Raw genomic sequence first — 19,582 nt, forward strand, 5'->3', positions numbered from 1 at the left:
TGGTAAAAAAAACCGGCTAATTCAAAAACTTCGTTAAATAATCTAAATAAATCTACATTATCAAGCTCTTTCTTGAACTTACAAAGATTAAGTTTCACAAAATTGATCCAGAATTTATGCTACACCACTGGAAAATTTAATCTCAGTTTAACAAGATTAAGAAGTCTGCCAGAGATAATAGCCCCCATATTTATAAGGCTGGTCCTGGCTTTGCCCCATATATAGCCACAACTTCCTTAGACTTGTAAAAGATAGACTTGACTTTGAGACAATGGGTCATTACCATTGGGTAACATAAACAGAAAATAGCAATGCATTCAGATTGTAGGCCCCAAAATAATCTCCTTTGGTATCATATTTTGTTCAGGTTTGAGGAGCGATTTGGATTGTGTTTACAAAAATTCATCACAGACAACACAAAACTAGAGATAATTTTGTAGCAGGGTTGAATTTCTGTTTACTCAAATACAACATGAATTTGGTACTGTCAAATGCATTCAAAAATATTGTTAAAAACTTGTTTACTACAAGTTACTGTGGAAGCCACCAACATTACAAGAAATGGCCATTACCAAAATTTTCAATATACTTGTATATCTAAAGTGAAGAGGTCTACGCTATATGATACAGGTTATGTTGAGAGTCGAGAATTATAATGATCTATGTCAATCAGCACTTCTCTAATTATTTGTAACAGGAGAGGAGAAAATGTAGTGGCCAGACCGGGATTCGAACCCGGGACCCTCAGAATACTAGCCAAGTGCTCTATCGACTGAGCTACCTGGTCACCAATGATCGACTCAGTCCAATTCTGCTACACTTCCTCCCTCCTTTCTCGAAGTCTTCACCCTTGAAGTCATATGAGACCCTTCCAAACAACACCACCGTGGGTTATTTAGTTGGGCGCCAAAATAAGAATCCCTCCACAGAGTAGTTGGACTTTTCATTATGACATAAAGTATTTCTAGATTACAAATGTCAAAGTCATAAGTATACGTGTTATGGCTATGAAACGGAATAAGGATACTTTCTGGTAAACATGCCATGAACTTATAGACTGCATAAAAAGACAAATTTGATCTATAATATAGTCCCGATACAGTTATTTCAAAAAGCATTTCCAGCACACCATTAAGACACAATAATAATAGTGAATATGTTAGGAAAAGTTTGTATGTCACAAATATGGGATTAAGTTGACAAAAATAATAAGCAGTTCTCTGGGACTACTAAAAGGCATATCAAGTAAAACACATTTCAGCAACTATGACATACATACTAAACTTGTTTGGAATTTCTTTTTATATAATTCTTCCCAAAACAGGTATTTGGACTCTTCTGATTCTTTGATTGGAAGAGTCCATTATGAAACTGTAGGGGTGGATTTGTTAACCTATCATTAAGGGGACGTTGTACACCTGATGGAGGGACGGCCACTACAGGTGTTGAATACCTAACCCCTATTATTATCCGACATACAACCACATCCCCACAAACGGCTCCATCCCTGTAATACCATATCTTCACATATCAATCATGTTATAAATGGCCACAAAGCTTTATTTCTCCTGTTCAGATTTAGTATGTTTCATTTTCAATTTGTACAGCCTGGATCAATGGTAGTAATATTTTTCATAGTGCTTGACCTCTGGTGTAAAAACGCCAGACTTTTAATCATAAACACATAATTTCTATTTTCAATGAAAGATTTAGGTTTGATTGCACCCATGAAAATAATAAAATCAGCTACAAGTTTTAATAAAAATTGTACAGTAGCCTTGCACAGCTTGGTAATAACAGCTTGAAATGATATATTACATGATATATACATATATATATATATATGACGAGTAAACACCAATTAAAATTCCTTTCAAGTGTATCTAGCGTTGTTTTAAACCAACCTATGTTAAATAAAGTAAACCATTTATTGTGTAGGTGTTTGTCTGTGGCATTGTTACATTGGTAGGAAAAGCTAATGAGAATGCTTTAAACGAGACGTACACATAATGTAAAGAATCAGGGTAGGAATATCTGTGATTTGTGATGTCCCATACAGCACAGCTATTAACAATAGCCTTGGAAGATTTCTACAATACCCAGCATTACAGAATTACAGAGTCTCTATAGCGCAATCATATAAACCTTTGTAGGGCTTAGCTTTTCCTGGAGAAACAGCACCATAAATAACCCACAATCTCATACTGCCAATTGTTCTCCGGCAATTGTTCTTCATCTATGATCGTGACACTCTCTAAACAAAGCCCTAATTAGGAGAAAAAGATTGAAATGTCACAAGGAAATTGAATCTAAGGGTTAGAAAGGTTTAAATCAGATTATATTTGCTTCCGCTCTATGGTTTTTCTTTTAATTTTCTTTACCGCTCGAGAGTTGAAATAATAATTACATTCAATTTTGGTACCGAACAATAACTAAATGGCATATAGCACAAACATAGGAAATTATGGAGCACTTTCATAAACCTTATTAAACTTAAGATTTATTTACCAGAACACCAATATATGATACCATGCTTCTGAAAATAGACACCTGCATGTCCACATTTGTAAGAGTGTATCCAATATTTAACAATTATGGACTTGTTAGTTGAATTAAGTTGAGGTTAATATGCTATTATATTATTCTGGTAAGATAAAATGATAACAACTATAAACAGGTTAACTACAAGAGGGCAACATTGGACAATTCTGATGTAATAAACACAAAAATGCATAATGAAGTTCATACAGATATTTTGAGAAGTAACATTTTAAGTAGTCTTACAAAATCCTAATTTTTAGCATTAAACATCATGATCTACTGACACACTAGAACATGTCAGTCGTGAAATACTGGCCATAGGTTGAAATGTCAAAAATAGACCATCATGTGACCATATTAACATATCCAATATGCATATATTGAAGAAAGAGGATACAGATAGAAGATTATCGTGGAAGTGGTGTGTCAAAGTTTAGCAGAGAGTTTGGAGGTTCATGGTCAGATTGTTAGCTATGAAATGATCAGTCGGTGGGTCCTATACAATAGTTTATATTAGAGCTGGCACAGAATTTCTACAAGTACAATAAGCCAACATCTCCAATCGTTAATCTAATTGGTTAATTATACACAACGCATTTGTATGCTGCAGCAGCTGGGGACAGCATTCTGTTGGTGATTTACATAACTGTCTACAAAGCTTTGGGATATCTTTCTCTGAATAAGATATATAAATGAACATTAAGAAAGCATTTCCCTGGTAAAATGTACAGGTGTGCCTTGTTAGTGGAGAGGAAATGGGATCCTTAACGAAGTACACACCTGTATATATAGAGGAGAAAGGTAAATCTATCTGAGAATAAACAACCAGTTGTATATGAAGGTAGCCCTCCAGATGTCTCTGTATACCACTGGTTTGTTATTTCAGTGGTAGAGGTGATGTTTGAATTTGGGATGCAATTAGATCTCTTACATCTCTACCACGGTCACAAGTTAAAGATTAACACTGTCATAACAGAGATTAATTAAATCAGGAAAGCATTAAGTGCAGCTTCATTGTGTAAACATATCTTATTCATGGTCACAAAGGACATGGGGAAGTGTTTAGATGTTGACCAATTCATTGAATTCAGATATTGCAGAACAAAGTTTATTATAAATAATTTTGCAACGCATCCAGAACTCAGACAAACTGAAGGAAATGCAAGTTTGTGTCCAGAAATCGCCAAATAAAAGCTGGCTAGTTTTAGTGTTTACAAGTCATGTGAGGGGCAATGCACTAAACACTTACTGGATATGTGCTTAATAATACAACATTAGAAGAAGTGGAAGAAGAAAAGGACCTTGGGGTCATATTTGATAAAGAGCTTACATTTGACAAACACATTAGCGAAAAAGTACAAAAAGCAACTTCAATTTTCGGTATGATCAGAAGAACATTTAAGTTCCTAGATTCTAAACTATTTATTCCACTTTACAAATCTTTGGTAAGAACCCATCTGGAATATGCAAGTGTTGTCTGGAGACCATATAAAATGAAACACATTGAACAGTTGGAAGGAGTACAAAGAAAGGCGACTAAACAACTACTGGGAATGGATAACCTATCTTATCCTGAGAGGCTTAAGAAGTTAAAACTCCCAACCCTGAGTTACAGACGTGTACGAGGTGACATGATAGAAACCTACAAGGCAGTTACAGGGAAATACGACAAAGGAGCAACCCAGTTCATAAGGATGTGGTCCGACACATCGGAGAGGTCTAGCACTAGGACAAACTCGCTGAAAATATTCCCCCAGCATACTAAAACATTGATCAGGAAGAACTCATTCTCCGTTAGGATTGCTTCAATATGGAACAACCTACCAGACCATGTCGTTACATCTAAGACATTGGACACCTTCAAAAACAGATTGGACAATCACTGGAACGAACAGGAAATCAAATACAATAACTATAAAGAGAATATCAGCTAGGAAGTGACTATAATCATAATATGTAACTAAAAATATTACGAGTCCAGCAAAGAGGATCTATAAGGAGCCTGTGCTGGAAAACATCATTAAGAATCATTAAGAAGAATGTGAGGATCATTATCAGATCAATTACAATAGACAAAACCTCAGTCATAAAGGGCAATAACTCTGTCATCAATTATCAGATCAATTACAAAGGGCAATAACTCTGTCACCAATTATCAAATCAATCACAAAGGGCAATAACTCTGATGAAAATTACCAGATCAATATGTCTGCTACACATAAACAAGACAGCATTTCAGAAGAATAAGAGAATGAACAAGGAGTTGTTTCAACGTTATGAGTTGATAATGGACAGTACAATACTATCATATATACCAGTGTGGATACTCCATAACATCCACACAAAGCTTCAGTCTTACATACTGACATTATAGGCCATCCATAAGACATTCTGATTCATTTTAATGGCAACCAAATTATTTTTGAAAGTTTAAATCCTGGTGGTCTTGAAATCATATTTAGTGCATCAAACGTATGAAAATGTCTTTTTATCTAAAAACTGATTTAAAATATCTACCTTTCTATGATAAATTTAAAAGACAGATGTGTGTTCTCTGTAGATTACATAGAAACATAAATACCATCTGATCCTATAAACATAACAGTACGCTAAACCCATTCTTGAAATAGAATACATATAAATAGAGATTTTTTTCTGTGTAAAAGGAAGATGAGATTTTACATTAGTGGTTCTCAGCTGCCTTAATGTAACAGACAGACCACCATGGAGGACAGAGGGCAATGGAGGGGTGACCTTGACCCTAAAACAGCAGGACAGGTGAAATAAGAGCTGTATACCATGAATCACAACCATCTCTGTATACTTATATTTTATGAATGGAGGATGTTGAGTAGTGAAGCATCCAGTGTTTTTATCTGTATAACTGTTACACATACAGATATCACACAACACTATACTGAAAAGATCAACAGGATTAATGTCACACAAAAATGGCACGCCATTCTTGTTCTTTGGAAAACAATACCATCGTGTCAGGAACTCAATACAACTCCCCCAGGAAAAATATACAGTTCCTGTACTGGCCATCAGACCTAAATAGGAACGCAATGCCAAATATCACGAGTTCTGAGGTGTCCACAGCAATATACAGATTTCTACCTATATAGCTACAATTTATTTCTCCCCTTTAGCAAATTCACCCCTGAAAATTTATTATGAAATGTTCCAGCCTCTGAATCAGCAGAGTTCATATGTGTCTTCAGGGGTGAATAGGGTAATTGTGGAACCAATGACACCACCTTGAAGTTTAACTTTGAAAGCGTGAATAAGACACTTTTTCACTTCTACTATCTGAATTGGTCCAGACAGTAATGACATACTCATATTGTGCTGTACTATACCATCTAAAAGTTGTTCATGTATACAACAAGGATATGATGTAATCACTAGAAGTACAAAACAGCGGGCCTGTACTTTTATTATGAAGTAGATTTACGATATATGACCCAACACAGTATGTTTACAAAGATTAAGGTGAATTCAAATTGAATAACCTTTGTTTTTTTTATCTAATAAAAAAGAACTATTACTGAATTATCAACTTAATGGAAAGTTAAACTACTGTTGTGAATCTATACTGCCCGGATCTGGAGTGAAGCAATCTTCAGCCTAGAATAAAAACCACATGCTCCTCAATACAATTTAATGACACTGTAAAGCCTGGCTGTGTCTCTATATATACTGTATATATAACCAACAGTTGGTCTCGTTTGCCTGAACAGGCCTTTACATCAAATCTAACTTGTCAATAATAACATGGAGTAAGCAATTTCAAGGAAAAACCTCCAATAAGTCTTTCCTCTGAAAACCATTTCCTAGATTATTCAACATTAACTGGCAAGGTCTGCAAGGTTCTCAAGCGATTAATGTCAACCAAAAGTGAGTCGTTCTGGACATCCTCAGGATAAACTTGGCAATCGAGAACCGAATTAGTCCGCAAAGCTTTCACAATCGTTAACCCAGAAATCACTTACTGAGGGAATGCTTCATTATCTTTTCATGACTATAAAATTAATCAATTGTTTCTACAACATTCACAGCACATTTGTTTTATTTACAAATCAAATTTAGTTATACTACCTGACTAGAATCAATAATATTTCTATTACATGGGTGAAATGTTTCACTACCTGTAACTAACCAATATATTGTCAGGGTGATAAACTTACACACTGCAGACCTCATTCAACACTAATGTTTTACAACTTAAAACTCAGTGACAGAAATAAAACTTTAGAATGTCAATCAACGACAAAATAAAAGAATGAATATTTTCCAATTTTACAGCCATCCGTCCATCATTAACTTTTTATATAAAACCTCTGATCTTGTAGAGTTCTGTATTTATAGTTACCACCAATCATACTTTATTTTGCCCCTTAGCATCACTTATTTGTCCTTGACAAACAAAATGGCTGGTGTTCAGATGCTAAAAATATACTGTGTGTCTTTTATGCACCTCATTGCCATTTCCTTTGAATAAATGATAGTTTTAGACTTTTGGATCAATAAATTCTGTAAAAATTTAGTTTTATATTTAAACACCCAAGGCCATACAAACATGATTCCAACAATACTGGAAACTTAAACGATTCTTTAGTTGTCATAAGAACGACCTCGTGTGAAAGGTCAACAAAAGTGTTTGTCCTTGCTTCAGACAGACATATAATACACCAATCCACTGGAATCATGGCCCACATTGAATAAAGAGTTGCCCTAATGCAAGGTGAACAACTGTCCCTATAAAGATCCCTCCAAATGATTGATAGGGCTTTCACTATTTTAGAAATATCTTACAGATCTGAGAAGCAGACGTCCTTCTCTTCTTGTCAAAATCATCTTCACTGATTCACTCAAAGCCAATGTCCTTCAAGCCTTATCCAAATCGTCTTCTCTGATTAGACTCAAAATCCTTCAGATGTTTTTCATATAGTGTTCATATTAACTTCTTCGACCAGCTAAACGTAGTGACATCAACCTTCTATTGTATAAATTGCTCTGCCACACCTGAAGGCATTCAAGAGATATTCGATATTCCACAAGGTCAATGAGCCCAAACTATGTCGGAGACCATCGTCAACTCATTGATTGGTCATTTCACACCTTGAGACCTGGATTACCTGGCGAATGACCAGTGTCCAAAAACCTGATAACGGTATCAGTGGTACTATCTATGTAATCCTCGCATCAAACAGGATGGAGGGTGCCCTTGATAACGTAAAATCCTTGCCACTTATCCTCTTGGTTACCTGGGTCTGTGCTGTTCCACTATCTCTGTATATTAGGTCTATACACCATTCTCTAATTCCATATTCCCACTTGTATTTACCCCTCAAATCTAGGCAGATTACCAGCTTTACATAGGCATTTGATGTATTACAATGACACAAATCAAATACACTACATCTATCACAAATATCTTTCATATTCAATATTAAATGTAGATACTGTCTATCAAAATCCTGTTTCACCATCTGTATGTATAAAATTGGCTTACAGTCCTTTGTTCAAATGGTATTTCATTTCTTTAGGGAACAGATGTTCCATATTTTCCTTACCAAAGAATTATTCCCCAGTGGAAATGAGAAGATAAGTGTTTTCTCCCTATATGACTATTTTACCTCAGAAGTTATGTTTTCTCCCTTAATGACTATTTTAACCTCAGAAGTTATTTCTATTATGTCCGAATCCCCTTTTAAACACAAATTGAAATTAATTTCAAAGCTGACTTTGGTTTGATTGGTTTAACATCCTATTCAGTATTATTTAAATATGTGCAAGGTTTAGAAGGTGGAGGAAGACAGAGTACCCAGAGAAAAAACAACCAACCTGCAGTCAATACCTTGTATCTTACTCACATGGGATTTGAACTCGATCCACAAAGGGTTACAACTAACACTTAACAAAAATTCAATCAAATCACCTGAGCCAGTTATAAGAATTAGTTTTTTTTAAGAAATCTTAAAGGGACATGAACCTAAATAAACCATGTAAATTTGAGTAAAATGCATATTTTAGACGTGTCAGATACCTTACTAAGTAATATATATCAGTTATTGTGCAAATGTGTCAAATAGAATAATTATAATGGAAATTCCATCTTTATGTATTTTCAACCGGCCAGGTTGAATTTTGTAACGATAGTATAGTAGTGTTGAACTTTAGTGACCTCCCACAATGCACTGCACATGTAAACAAAATGGTGGGTCAAAAATTCCGATAGAAAAAGTGTACGTCAAGAGTCAGTAACGTGCGCGATTAGGAAAGTAGGTAAATATAAATGGATCACTGAAATGCAAGAGACGGGAGCAACTCCCCCTTTATACTTGCGTGATGTGCATATGTGAAATAAGTCAGGCACCTCCCTTCGCAGTGCCCTGTCGAAGGAAAAGTCTCGTTTGACTTTTGACTTATCATTCTTACGCTAAATACAAATTGTTTTATACAAATATGGCTTAAACTTCATTTGCCAACCATTGTAAATTAGAAAATAATCTTAAAATGTGGAAAATTTCGCTAAAAATATATTGCAAAATTGAAAAATATTCGATTTTATTTTTAGAATTTCCAAAATATATTATTCAAATAACCAGAGGTCATGTAAAAGTCTATGCAAATACATGGAGTTGAAAAACAAAGATAAAGAAGGAAAAAATCGGGGCAGCAGAATTTTATGCAAATAACCGAAATATTCAAATAACAGTTATTCGATTATGTGGAGTCCTCTGTATATGCTGTTGATATATATTCTTTATGATAAACAGTCTATGATGACTACTGATAATGAATTAATAATGTTTGTGTAAATACATGATAATAGTTATGAAGGTAAACATCAGACATAGCTGTATACTGCTGGGGTCGCTCCAACTACTGCTCTAACAAGTACCAGGGGTATACAAGATTCCCTTGTACTAATTAACCCCTGCTGAAATTCTACAAATATTTATAAAATATCTCAACCATAAAGTCACAGCATTACGTCCCAATGGGCTAGTTGTTAGTCTGTACATGCAGTGTGGCAATATTTCCACTCAATGGATATTTAGATTAACAAACGATAACATTTGTAAAAATTACTTTCATATACTAACCAGGTATAATGAACAAGTCTCCATACACAGAAGAGTCACAAAGTAAAACTTTATACTAACCCACTCTAATGAACAGGTCTCCACAAACTGCTGTAGTCACTGAATCTGTCTGTGTCCAATACCACAAACCAACATGCCAGTTACTGTATCAGTCCTTGTCCAATACCACAAACTAACATGTGCCAGGCCTGAGAAATTCATTAGAAATGAGAGCTGCCAGTCATTCTAGCACCCAGTCTCTGTTTGATGGGGCCCTACAGTACTGTACTTATAACAGTGCATGTCTGACCATACCCCACTTACATCCCACCAATAACATCTGGTCCTACCTTGTTCTCTGTATCCCACAAAATCCTGGAGATGTTTTACCATCAATTCAAACCTTATCACTGTCCTCAAAATGAAATATTTCACAAGCAAATTAAAACCTTTTGATAAACTCTATAGCTAAAGCTTACTAGGCTTGTAATTTCATATACAGTTCTAAATCTGTTGCTTTCCACAAATTATTTATTGTTTAAAAATCTAAAGTTTTTTTTTTCTCTGTTCTCAGGATATAATTTTGTTGTCATTAATAAGAAGCACAATTTATCTAACCTATCCTTTAATTTCCTTCACCTAGGAGTATAACCTGGTGTTCGTCTCAAGCAAATCCCATTACCAGATGTTGTTACCGATGAGTTCTGATTTTGATTTAGGCTGTGAAATCTCGACATCCATGAAATAAAACACTTAATTAGAGTAAATAAAAACACCTATTGCTCGATGTTGTTCAAAGTCATCTTTCATTGACATACCTTAAAGAGGTAAAAGAATAAAAATATGTCCTCTATTGACTGTATGGATTTTTCAACGATTTTTGTGATGATCAATAGTCAGTCTTTGAAGCATATACAACCATGGACACATTTTTCAATTGGTAGTTAAGTGGTTGCCTAGGTCAGATCAGAAATCAAAAGGTCATTTAACTCGGATTTATTTCTAATTAGAAACAATGGGCCAGCCTGTTTTTTTAGATAAGTGTTCACAAACATCATTTTTTTTATAAGCAATCATGTGGTCACTGCAGACATCAAGCTTAGTTGGTGTTCAGAGAAGTCACTGCATGTAGACAGGTTCATAGATGGTCACTACTGACCGGTGTTATATAATGGTCACTATAGACAGGTGTTATAAAGGGGTTAGTTCCCGTACAAAACTTCAAAGGAACGTCTTCTTGAATGATATAAGAAACATATTGAACTTGTTTGAACATCTAGCTCCCTTTAATTGTGTTAGTACATAAAACTGATCAGAAGGAAAGATCTGGAGTGATATTTCATATCTTACACCAAATATGAATACATCTAACACAGCTGTTCACATAACAAGGAGTCACCACCTTTCTCTGAAATTGCCATCATTGCAAATTACTTTCGACTTCAAATAATTATATTATCAAACAATGTTTGAACTTTCTCTGACCTAAGGGGTTATACAAATATGAAGTATTCAACTTCTGAGTAGAAAGCCCACCTGTACAGGTGTATTAATCTCGATAAAAAAGCAACGTTACTTCACGCGGTGGGAACAGGCCAACACGCAGCTCACAATCTGTTATTGCAACATTCATAAGATAAAAATGAAAAAAAAATACAAATTTTCATATGGATTTATTATACTAAAATAAGATGCATTCATTTGGTTTATTCCTAATTTTAATTGTAAATTTAATCTATTTTAATTGATTCATTAATAATGATGTTAAATAATTCAGCTGTATTTCCTTGTTTTGTTATATCTATACCTTCACAGTAAGCATAGTAGAACTAAAGCCCTGACCTGATGGTGAAACGATCAGCCGTCTTCTACAAATAACATTCAAATAATGTGTACAATCATGAGTCTAAAATGATTTTGTGACTTTTTGAGCCAGAGGTTACCAAGAGCAAATATGTTGTAAGTTTGTGAAAATTTGCTATAGCTACCTGTAGGTCAGCTTCTTGGCTATGGATAAAAACAGAGTGTTGATGAGAAATCTGAACTTATTTCTCTCCTGAAATTGCAATAGTATAGATTTTATTGCCTATGTATGTGATACTTCAGGCTTTGTATATCTCCACTTACAGCCATATAACAGGTAGTCAGTGGAATCAGAGAGGATCAGCAGACGGCTGTTCTGTAGTGTACAAAAGACTGCTTACAATACCCACTACACAGAGATTACTTTTCTGTCCATACAATACAACTTTTAGTGATAGGTCACCATATTAAAATTATCAATAAAATGAGCTTTCAGTATTTTTTATTTTCTTTTTATATCTGATTCTAGAATAAGTTTGCAGTTTTTAATAAAAGAAATTGTCTTGAACACTTGGAGATTCATTGTCATTATAATGACAACTCAAAAAGATGATATGCTAGAGTGATTGTCAGGAAAATGTTTTTCTTCTTCTCTCAAACTGCATGTTTTGAAGTAATTCCTGTCTTTAAATTGTTGCACTGTTTACTTAAGTTAGCATCAGAACTGTTCCTTGTGTGTGATTCATTCATTAACATATTCCAGACACACCAATTTTACAGGGAGCCAATTGTACAATAATGAAAATTACTTTGTAATTTGGTGCCGATTAATCAGTCACCGTTCTAATTCAATAACACATTGTAAACATGTTATGACGATAACAATTCTTTAATGACATAATTCAAAATATTTGGAAACTGACTTCAGATTAATTCAGTCCAAATCTAATAAAATAATAATGACATGTTTTCTTTCAAATCAGTCTGCCTGGAAATTAATCATACCAAAACAAATATCTGAAATAAAACTGACAATTTAAGAATTTCCTGAAATGCTCTATTATTTGTCTCTTTTAGCCAAAATAACATCTTTTATGATGATTTTTTTTCTTATGCCCAATACATTATCCAATGATAATGATAAAGCTTTGATCAATGACAAACTATTAGCACTTTAATTGGTATTTGATTTTCTAGTTAAGATAATGATGTAATATCTGCAAATAACAATGTCCAAATACAACTAGCATTTTATTGTTCTACTAGCAAGCCATAGAACATGTTATCATACCCAGTACGCATGATAACAAGTTATTTTTCCAAGCATGCCCTAGAACATTTTTATTGTTCCAAGCTACCTGCATGAAACATGTTACTGTTCCCATCATACCCTAGAACATTTTTATTGTTCCCAGAATGCCTTAGAACAAATTTATGTTTCCAGCATGCCCTAGAACATTTTTAATGTTCCCAGCATGCCCTAGAACATTTTTAATGTTCCCAGCATGCCCTAGAAAATTTCTAATGTTCCCAACATATACCCTAGATTATTTTATTGTTCTCTATATGTTCTAGAATATTTCATTGTACCCAGCATGCCCTAGAACATGTTACTGTTCCCAGCATACCCTAGAACAGTTTTATTGTTCCCAGCATGCCCTAGAACACTTTTAATTTTTGCAGCATGCCTTAGAACATGTTATCATTCCCAGCATGGCGTAGAACATTTTATTGTTCCCAGCATGCCTTAGAACATTTTTATTATTCCCTGCATGCCTAAGAACATTCTATCATACCCAGCATATTCTTTGGTATTGGTAGCGTCCATCATTATGGACTCTTGGATAGTCCTAAAAGACCTTTGAAAAATAATGTTCCATTCACATACAGTCCACTTCCCATCCATTAAACTCTAAAACTAACATATTGTTTGATAAGATAACCATGCATTAATTTTGAAATCAACTAACATGATAATTAGTCTTCCAATTACTAAAGTACTGTCAGTTTCATAAACAGAAACAGTATTTTACAAACAAACATGCAAGCAGATGCTATATAACATTGATAAATTGTGGGTTACATAAACAAATATATTTAGATAATGAAGTTATTCTTAACAATTAGCTGAGAAAGAATTGTAGGATGCTCCCTAAACATGTTTACTGTTCGTTAAATAGAATGAGAAATGGTTTGGTAACAATTGTGATGAAACACTGCAGTCATGTTTTCACATCTATTCTGCATACTTGAATGCTATCGTTACTGAGCAGACCGTTTCACTGGCCGCAGAAGGCAGACAAACTAGAAACAGACTTATAAATGGTCTCTTCATGTCCTCCATATTAATATCCTAAAGCATTTCAATGACAGTGAGATATTAGTGGTGTGACACCTTGACCAAGCATTCAAGCTTCTAAGTGAATCAGATATATTGTTTCTCACTTCCTGTAGACTGGAGAGTTACCATAAAGTTTTCTGGCTTTACTGTTCTTTCTCCATTGATGTGAAAGAGAAAGCTAATCAAATGCTTAAATTAGTCATCTAGGAAAACTAAAAATGTTTTATTGAGAAATATAATTATGGGGAAGACATACAATATGCCTGGAAATATAATAATGTTCTTATGGACCATAACAGACATTGTGTTAGACGAATGTGATTGTGTCGCCACCAACGTGTTGCCCAATAATGAAGCCTGGACATTATGCCCACAGCTATCGCTTTTTGTACAAATCTGACGATAATATATGCAATAACCTAACAAAGTGCAATCTTCTTGCTGCCGTTGGCAATTCTCACAACTTTCACATAATTTCTATTACAGTACAGACACAACAAGTTTTTCATGGATGAAAAACTATGTAATTCCATTGTTTTATACAGCTGTAACACAATATCAAGTTAGCCATAATTTACTTTCCAACTCGCACTATATCCTAATGAAATTTCCTGCTTCCAAATATTCATCCATAATACATATTTGCTGGAAAGAAATTGAATTTTCGAGAATCAATGTTTCATTAATAGAAGTGGAATTTGTCTGTGGATTGATGCCAGCAGGGATATAATTATATCCCCTTAGTTTATAAACAAAAATAATAACACAGTGAAGCAGGGCTCTGTGATACCGTATAGCAGGTTAATCTCTGTAGATCAAATATTTTTATTAAAATAACTTTGCTGTTAATAGAAGGTAAACAAAATAAACCAAATTCACCCTTAAAAAATTCTCAATTTTCTTTTCAAACATGGAAATTCAATTCTAATCATTTATGATTTTATCTTTCTATAACAGTACATGATTTCTTATTTCAGGGATAGCATTTCCAGCCATGTTCATGTATATTTCTCCCATACCTGACAGGGATATCCCGCGCTTGCTAGGGAAAAGATAACTCTGTTCTTTAGCAGGGGGAAAAGACAGCTCACACGTGCTAGACATCGATGTTTATATCAACTGAATTTTCACCATTTCTTGTTAAAGTATGGGAGAAAAAGAATCACACATGGGCCTATCAGGTGGACAGGGATATCTCAACACTCATGAAAGATTTTGACCATCAACCCTTTGCAGGCCTCGTGTTGACCAGCCAAAATCATTCACTCGGGTTTAGATATCCCTGTCCACCTGACAGGCCCATGTAAGATTTTTTATTAGTCTCATGAAATTGTAAAAAAGTATCACAGTCAAGAAAATGATGTGAATTTATATTATAAGCTAGAAATTTTCAGCTACAGAACAATTTGTTAAAAAACTAGTCTAATCCTGACCCTGGTGTATTTCAGCATAATTTTATGTCATTTTCTAATTTACTTATAGCAATTACCGGGGTAAAACCTGTATAATCTGGAAACTTGGCTATACTGACCAAGTGTGTTGGTATACTGCGGTGACATCCAATTCAGAAAAGTTACACTGTATTATTTTTAAAATAGAATATTGAAGAGAATTGTGTAAAAACAACCTGCTCTGTTGCTTGTTGAATATAGATTAAACGACAAATTTCCCTTCCAGCTGAAAATCTAATTACAACTGGGATGATATAGGTATTGTTTCTGCTTAATGTTGCATGTAAATTTAAAGACAAATTTGTTTCCAACCGAAAATGTTGAAATGTAATTAGGATAAGGATGTGTGTGTGTATATAAACTAGAGCCCGTATGTTTACACCCTTATTACCTATAATTTAACACACAGGATCTAATAAGGAGCTTACACTAGCTATATATTACACATCTCCACTACTTCCTGGTCCAGAGCCCACCATCACAACTCCCCGAGAATACCTGTAGAATATGATTGGACTTGACAGGTCTCTTGATGCCCAAGTTGATAAGCCATCACCTGACTATTTATAGGGTTCAATGAAAACTCTAAAATTGACATTTGATTGAGAGGAAGTGGTTTTGTGGAGGTTTGGATACATAAACAGTCACAAGGATTAAGTGATTTCGCTGATATACACCCCATCAATTGGTCGTGTTTTGTGTCCCTATAAAACGCTTAGCGATCAATTGCCCTAGCACTGCTGACCTAACCGCCACTTAAACAACAATGTAGCGTCTTCACTTTCCCCCAAACCTCTCTGCTGTACGATTTACGAGAACAGGTGTGTATCATTTCAACAGACAAAGGCGCCATTTATATCTATTTCAGTCCAGAATGCTTTAATTAAATCGAAGAAAAAATCAACGTCAATTTATCCCACTAGAACGTCTTTTGTGAATATAATGGGGATACTTACCAAATATAGGCTAGGAGATGAGGTTAATTGGGATTTGACCAGCATGGCTATAAAAAAGGTAGAGATATATAACTATGTCTACCGTTTCCCGTTCGATAGAATCGACCACTATCCAAATAAGAAAAGAAACTTCCCTATCTCATGTGACAGAATTGGCCAGTTACAATGAAAATTTTGATTTCAACCTAAAAATGAAATCAGAATGGATATGGTGGGATAGGACCTGGTTGACAAAGTATCAGGGGGTTGGGGGTTGGGGGTGGGGGGGGGGCAATCACCCCCCCATTTCATGGCAATTAGGGCATCAAAAGACTTTAAAACCTTACTGTTTGGCACATATAAATTTAATTACCTATACCCAATAAGGATTTCCTCTCAGAGAAACATCAGGTAAGATTCAAATATTTTACTTTCTGGTTCCCACAAGGCTCAGTTTTAGCATATACCATGTAAATGCTAGTAAATCACCTGCAAAAAATAAAGAATTTTTTAATTTAACAACAGGTGATATGTGAGCACTGACCCTGACCTAATAACTTAATGCCGCTGATTTCATGTTTTTAATTCCATCAACAGTTAAGACCACACAAGTAAAACTACCATAGAGGTGCATTAGAGCAATATTGCTCAAAAGTGCAAGATTTATTTTTTCTTCAATAAATTTACATTTTTTTATTTAAACATTGAGGCTCTAGATCTTCAGAAGTGTATACTTCAGTTGTAAGAGTAGAAAATGTGTATGGTTGGCTGTGCTGTTAAATCCACCAATATTGCCAAAGTAAACAAATTTAAATTGAATGATTTTCTAATTACAGAAACATAATTAAAATGTCCTGACAAATAAAATAGGTAAAGTTTACTATGAATGCAATGATTATTGAACTGTGCAGTGACAGCATGATTCTGGGGACGTATAAATATACTGACATCAACTTTATTAAAACCTTAATCTAAATTGACACAGACCTGATTTTAAACCGTGTAAAAGGTGACATTTTATGCAATCATCTCCAACAAAAAGTTGAATGAGATTTTAATTAAGTCTATGAAGGTGACGAGTATTTACGGATGATTTTTTTTTTACGGCAGCCGAGTCACGAGAGCCGCTGACTGTACCTGTGATTATCACATCCAATCAGTCAATTAGGTGACAGGTCGTGGCGACACAGGAAGTTCTACCTCGGTTTTCACATCTCTACCATCCAGATCTGCTCTAAAGAAAATTACCTTATCATTAGGACCACAGCATTTCACACGCAAATCTGAATCAGTGAAATCTGCGCATCTGTCAATCTGAACAAATATTCCCGTTTTTACAGTCCCTGATAATTTCATCAGATCTTATCGTCACTTCAGTGTCAGGCAAGTCTATATAACACAGGTAGTACAGAAGGAGCAAGATCACCACCTAACAGTGATGTAAAGGTATTCAACAAAGCACTTTAACTGGTCAAATGGTATATGACCTTGATCGCAAGGACAATGGTCAAATGTAATATAACCTTGACCTCAAGAACAATGGTCAATGTGGCTGCAGATGATGGCCAATGTGACTGAATAGTTAGTTTTCAAAGAAAAGTTGAAATGGCATTAATCAAAGTTCAACAGGTCATGACCTTGACCTTCCATTCAAACGTCATCAACCTGATTTGAACTATGGCATACTGAGTAGTTTTAAAGGATTTTATTAGGTTTTTACTACATGATTAGTAAATACTTCAACAAAATAAACATGTATTCCTTAAATAACGATAAGAGCAACGCTGCAGTATTAATTAAATTCACAGCTTTCCAGTTTAATAAGGGGAGATTATTGGTTTTAAATAGACATGACAAAAGGTCAATCACTATCTCAGACTATGCCTATATTAAATTTTCTTAATATTCCAGTACTTAATTTTTAATCGCGTGGAGACCACGCCTAACTGTAGATGGGATTTCTGTCTGGCCTAACGAGATACCATCAAAAACAATTACATAATATAGAGAAAAAAAACAGGACCAGAATCTTGACAGATGAATATGGAATATGGAGGTGTTGTCAGCTTGACTTCCTCTGTATTTCATCAGTAACTAGATTCTATCAGACACCTTCCAAGTACCCCCCACTCACAAACTCTAGCCTCCCATTCCAACATCCACTTTAAAATGGTGACACATATTGGTGAATGCCAAACTGAGTTTCCTGTTATTGTTAAGTGAAGCACACTATAGATAAGGATGCTCTAAGCCCATGGATCAGTTCTCATTTCACGCCCCAGCCTACACTGATCTCCGACAGGGAGATGGACACCATGCTGGGATGGATCCGCTGTATAATCTTGTAATTATGGATCATTATCTACACTAATTGAGAGACAAAAAATTACCCAATTACATCTCCATGTCCTCGACCTCCTCTATTCACAATATACATGGTACCCCAACATTCCACTCACTTCCTCCTCTACACACCCGCCATGTATAATTACAACATTAAGAAATATTCAGATACATAAAATGTTCTGTACGTTTCAAGATTTACACATACAGTGATCACTTTATTACCATGACAACGGAATGTTTTATAAGAAATAATCTAGGAAGGAATCCAACACTGTTTTTCAAGGGACTGCAGTTGCACCTCCAAGTCGTGAATATGGCTTTTACTGATGATCAGGCTGTGATTTAATTTACTCCTGGTGCTCTGGTTTTCTTGGTTTTTCGTGGCCATCCCTAAATCCCAAGGTTTTAAGATGTCATAAAACTCAATCTCTTAGACTTTCCTTTGTAATGCCTTCACCAAAATCCATTCAGATACATATATTGTATATTTTCTATTATGACTTCTTTAAACAAGCTACTTATTTTACGACCAAATTGTTAATAAGAAATCCAGCATGTATATTTAAAAATATGTTAATTTCAATTCCAATGTTGTTTTTCAGCAGAAAGATAGAAGTGTAATATATGGCTGTAATAGAAACTCAGTTTTTACTTTTCTAAATAAATATGAATCTGTCCTGTCATGATTAAGGCAGCTCACACTGGTTTTATGTGGTAATAACACAGACTACTGAGCTTGATCAATTAGACGGTGTGGAATCGAGTCTCTTCATCTGAGAGCTTACAAGACAACCCCACAGAAGGATATCTATAAATATATAAGTAAATCTCCTTAATTCATGGATTATAATGAAAACCTCTATCACCAGGAATCCTAAATGGCAACTGTTAAATACATAAAGCCATTACACGGTCCCAAGCAATAAATCAGCAATATATAGCCATTATTGCATGGTGAAAAAAACAAGGTTTAAACAAGGTTTTAAAGTCACACAAGGGAAGTTATCATTGCCATCAAGGGAGATAAATCTACTGGATAAACATGTTTGAAAACATCAATATAATGTAATT

At 34.7% G+C, this 19,582-nt stretch overlaps 2 protein-coding genes across 5 annotated transcripts in view; both read right to left on the reverse strand.

The window, feature by feature from the left end:
- The window catches only part of LOC138325785 (heparan sulfate glucosamine 3-O-sulfotransferase 1-like), a 132,379-nt gene that overhangs the window by 38,044 nt on the left and 74,753 nt on the right, over window positions 1-19,582 (reverse strand). The window lies entirely within an intron of this gene.
- Window positions 1-19,582, reverse strand: part of LOC138325780 (heparan sulfate glucosamine 3-O-sulfotransferase 5-like) — an 85,388-nt gene that overhangs the window by 30,830 nt on the left and 34,976 nt on the right. Inside the window, exon 1 of one of the 4 annotated variants that reach the window (XM_069271667.1) lies at window positions 9,717-9,864. The exons of 2 other annotated variants lie outside the window; for them this stretch is intronic. The gene's annotated coding sequence lies outside the window, so the exon portion shown is untranslated. Of the gene's footprint in view, window positions 1-9,656; window positions 9,865-19,582 lie in introns of those variants that run through there. One more of the 4 variants, XM_069271672.1, reaches the window with a different exon arrangement.

Source organism: Argopecten irradians, chromosome 6, assembly GCF_041381155.1.
Source record: "Argopecten irradians isolate NY chromosome 6, Ai_NY, whole genome shotgun sequence".
Classification (NCBI taxonomy): domain Eukaryota; kingdom Metazoa; phylum Mollusca; class Bivalvia; order Pectinida; family Pectinidae; genus Argopecten; species Argopecten irradians.